Here is a 4,899-nt window from a genome sequence, read left to right as displayed (position 1 = left end):
ATTAGAACTCAGTGTTATGCTCTGTAAACTGCACTGTGCATTCTCCAATCTGTCCTGAATCTTTTGTGGGGAAAGCTAACTTCCTGATTAAGATCTCACTTAAAAAGTGATCTCCTTTTCTCCCATCTCGTTGGGAGATTACTAGCTTCTGTAGCTAAATGTGTCATTCAGCATCCTATTTGGCTGTAGCTTTAGACTATTAGATATAAGATTTGACCATTGTGTTCCTAGTGTCAGGAAGGCTATGAACAATTGTTCAACTGTAGTCTCCCAAGCTCTCCAGACTTCAAAGACTTTAATTTTTTTTATTTTAGTTTTATTTATTTATTTTTATTTTTATTTTTATTTTTATTTTTTTTATTATACTTTAAGTTTTAGGGTACATGTGCACATTGTGCAGGTTAGTTACATATGTATACATGTGCCATTCTGGTGCGCTGCACCCACTAACTCTTCAAAGACTTTAAAACATATGGGATGCTTTCAAGATGAAATTAGATACCTATGAGTCTACAAACATGATATTTATAGCCCTCAGGTTGTGATCTCAGGTTGTTTTGAATACATAGATGAATAGATGTATTCAAACCAAATAAAGGCAAACTGGTGTTTAAAGAACCTCAATGAAAAGTTTTATGTGGAAAGAAGAAACAGAACACAGGGGCTACACAGTGCTGTGTTAACATGATAACAGCTCATCTGACAGGCTGCTTCTGTTGTATACAGAAGTCAAAAGGCTTTGTTTAAACATGAATCAACCAATATTTGGTCTTTCTGGGTCACTGCTGAATAGTAGTGTGAATTTCCCCAAGCCATGGGCTTAGGCAGTAGCTCTGGTTGCTCCATACCGAGGTTGCCCCCTGTGATGCTGGTAAATGTATTTATTGGTATGAAAAGATGGAGCCTTACATACTGATGAAACTAAAAGCCACATATGCCACAGCCCACAGCCAAATGCTTGGAAACATTTAGTGTTCTAGGCATGGTGCCAGGCATCAGAGATACAAAGATGGATGACACCAGGCCTCAACCCCAGAGAATTTTAGAGGTTATTGGAGAAGAAAGGTGTATAACAAGAAAATGGAAAGGAAGCTATCAACTAGATATAAACAAATCACCAAAACAGAAGATAAAGCTATTATCTTTGCCTGATGATAATAAAATTGTGAAATTATTTTCTGAATCAGTGACCAGATATAGGGGAACCCATCACTTTATGCATAATCAGCTATTTACAAATAATGGGTGTAAAAAAGGTGTTAGGGACTGTGAATAATGCTTTTGAGGAAATTCCACCAAACTTACACCTTCAGGGTGTGGAAAATATGTACTAGATGGATGATCCAGATAGGAGCTACTAATAGGGTTTCTACTACATGAATGAAATAAATGGTAACTAAATAGTTGGTATAAACATATGAGCTGGCTGAAGTTATAGGTTTTATAAAGTATATACAAATTTTTGTCTATATTTCTCTATACATTTTATCTTTCATCAGTTTTAATTTCTGGTTAATTGTAAATTAAAAGCCTGTAATTCTCTCTTTGTTTTAGGGTGTTCATTTTCCATGTAAAATATTAGCTGTTTCTAGCAGCAATAATCATGGGGAAACAAGAACTCAGGTAGTAAAGCATTAGTGAAATTGAAAGATAAGAATGGGGAGGTCATCATGGAGGAGTGAAAAAAAAAAAAAGACTTAGTCCTTTGCATTCCCTTCATGATAAAAATGAAGTTATTTCGTTAACATGTACTTAGATAATTTTACATTCTTATAGTGCATATTTAAATTTGGATTAAAAAAACAACCTACATCATAAGATTTTGCATCATCTGAAAGAATATTTTAATTGGTCCATCTGGCATTTGAAATAATACGGTACTTATTATAAAGCAGGTGTTAGACACTTCTGAATATTCTGTCCTTAATTAAGGCTTAAAGTAAGATTACATTTTCTATTTTAAACTTTAAAAATCTAAAGTTAGTAGACATGAATAACAAAATGTATGGAATCATATGATTTTAAACATTCAGTAACTAATGATTAGATATTATTTATTGAACTTTAATTCCTGACATACTTTTGTTTTGAATTTGAGAAATGTAACAATGGGTATCAGTAGTTGGAAATTATTTGTGTTCAAACTTTGTTTATTCACCGTAATTAAGAAAATTTGGTGTACTCTTGAGTGTCATAGTTCAGCAAACACTTTAGAAATAAAAGCTCATCATATATTTGACTATGGTTTTTAGGTATTTTTATTCAAAAGAAAATGAAACTGTTGGTTGATACCTCAAAGTAAAAATGTATTAAAAATATGTGGCCTAAATTAATAAACATATTTATAAAAGATTATCTTGGGTTTGTTTAAACTATATTCTTTCATAGTTTGACAGAACTTTTAAGATAATTTGGTGATAATTTAGAGTCCATACGGTCTCTGCAAAAATAAACATCAGCTTAGTAAGTCCTCCTTATAATCCATACATAGAAAAACATAAAATTTGAGAAAGATAATAGTACTGTTATTTAGATGCACAAAGGTTAAGAAGCAATACATAAAGAATGTCTGTGAATCACATCAAGGAAGATTTAAATCTCCAGTGAAAGAATCTAGGGTTATTTTTGGCCAACTCTACTCAAAACTTCTATTAATGTTTAGCTAAATAAATGGAAGAGAAGTTCAACCAGAATATATTTCCAATATTGAAGAGCGATCCACTTGCATGTATGGGTTTTCTCTGCAAATAGGTACTGCAAGTGGCAACAAACATCAAAATGAAGCAATCAATAAGCAAAATTCTATGCAAGAATATACGCAAATTTAATTAGATAGATATAGCATCTATTCTCTAGGATTTTATAATCCCAAAGAGCAACCAGAAGCTTACATCAGTGTACTTAGATGCCAGGAGAGCAATAAAAAGTTAGTGCTCTGAGAAATAAAATAAACCATGTATTTGTATTTTGTCAGTTATATCTACAACTGACAAAATGAATCGAGACAGATGATACAATTAAGATTTACAATTATGACCAGTGGGATATGACAGTGTGCTGTCTCACTGGAAGTTCACTGTTCCCTGGCTTGGGTCCCTAGGCTTCCTGCTTTGGAAGCGCAGCAGCAGGCTTCATGGGAAGGGGAAGAGCTTCCCTAAGGATGAACCTTCCAAGCCATTCCACCTCACAGCCTTCCTGGGATACAAGGCTGGTATGGCCTACATCATGTGAGAATCTGACAGCCCAGAATCCAAGTTGAACAAGAAGGAAGTGATAGAGGCTATGACAGTTGTGGAGACACCGCCCATCGTAGTTGTGGGCATTGTGGCTATATGGAAATCGCTCAAGGCCTCCAGACCTTCAAGACTGTCTTTGCTGAGCACATCAGCAATGAATGCAAAGGTGCTTCCATAAGAACCAGCATAATCTATAAAGATGGCCTTTACCAAGTACTGCAAGAAATGGCAGAATGAGGATGGCAACAAGCAGCTGGAGAAGGAATTCAACAGCATGAAAATGTACTGCCAAGTCATCTCTATCATTGCCCGTACTTAGATGTGCCTGCTTCCTCTGTGCCAGAAGAAGGCACGCCGATGGAGATCCAGGTGAACTGAGGCACTGTGGCTGAGAAACTGGACTGGGCCTGGGAAATGCTAGAGCAGCAGTTCCCTGTGAACCAAGTATTTGGGTAGGACAGTGTAATTGATGCCATTGAGGTGACCAAGTGCAAAGGCTACAAAAGGGGTCACCAGTCATTGGCACACCAAGAAGCTGACCCACAAGACTCACCAAAGGCTGTGTAAGGCTTCTTATATCAGGACGTGGCATCCTGCCTGTGTGGCCTTCTCTGTGGCATGTGCTGGGCAGAAAGGCTACCATCACTGCACTGAGAATAACAAGAAGATCTATAACATTGGCCATGGCTACCTTACGAAGGATGAAAAATGGATCAAGAACGATGCCTCCACTGATGGTGACCTGTCTGACAAGAGCATCAACCCTCTGGGTGGCTTTGTCCACTATAATGAAATGAACAATGACTTTGTCATGCTGAAAGGCTGTGTGGTGGGAATCAAGAAGTGAGTGCTTACCTCCGCAAGCCTTTGATGGTGCAGACCAAGCGTCCTGCTCTGGAGAAGACTGACCTTAAGTTCATCAACACTGTTTCCAGGTTTGGCCGTGGCCACTTCCAGACCATGGAGGAGAAGAAAGCGTTCATGGAACCATTAAAAAAGACCAGATTGCAAAGCAAGAAGGAGCTTAATGCCAGGAACAGATTTTGCAGCTGATGGGGTCTCAATAAAAGTTATTTTCCACTGGAAAAAAAAAAAATTAGATAGGCTTTCAAAACTTAACAGACAGGACTAAATTCTAAATAGTGATGGCAAAAATATAGAATTTGGAAAGAAGTAGTTCAAAAGAAACCTATATAAATAATTTCTGGAGAGTTTAGGTTGATTTGATTGGTTCACAATAATTAAACAAGTAGTTGTTGATAAGTAAAGCACTGTGTTAAGTGTCTCCAGAAATACAAAGATGAGAATGCACTAATCCTGTCTTTAAGGTATCTGCCTAAGTGGGAACAGGTTTATATGCACAAATATTCTTAAGTAAAATACATGATATCTGCCATGTGATTGAATGAAGCAAAGATAAATAAATCAGTAAAGTCACATGACTTTATTGGGAGAATTTCTCACAAAAATGTTAGCTTTTGAGACACAACGAGAAGGGAAAAAAAAGAAGTATTTTAAACATTAAATATAAAAGCAAAGTTGCTCCAGACCAGTGGTGTCTGATAGAACTTTCTGCTATGAGAGAAATATTATATATCTGTTGTGTCTGATATAATAGCCATGAACCACTTGTGGCTACCAAAAACTCGAAACTTTAAAACAG

General features: G+C 36.4%; 1 pseudogene; it reads left to right on the top strand.

Moving 5' to 3' along the window:
* The first annotated feature begins 1,603 nt into the window (after nucleotides 1-1,603).
* LOC101138962 (large ribosomal subunit protein uL3-like) lies at nucleotides 1,604-4,332 on the top strand (annotated as a pseudogene).
* The last annotated feature ends 567 nt before the right edge of the window (nucleotides 4,333-4,899 follow it).

Source organism: Gorilla gorilla, chromosome 6 (genome assembly GCF_029281585.2).
Source record: "Gorilla gorilla gorilla isolate KB3781 chromosome 6, NHGRI_mGorGor1-v2.1_pri, whole genome shotgun sequence".
Lineage (NCBI taxonomy): Eukaryota > Metazoa > Chordata > Mammalia > Primates > Hominidae > Gorilla > Gorilla gorilla.
Note: the sequence above shows the minus strand (reverse complement) of the source record. Positions and strands in the feature narration are given on the sequence as shown.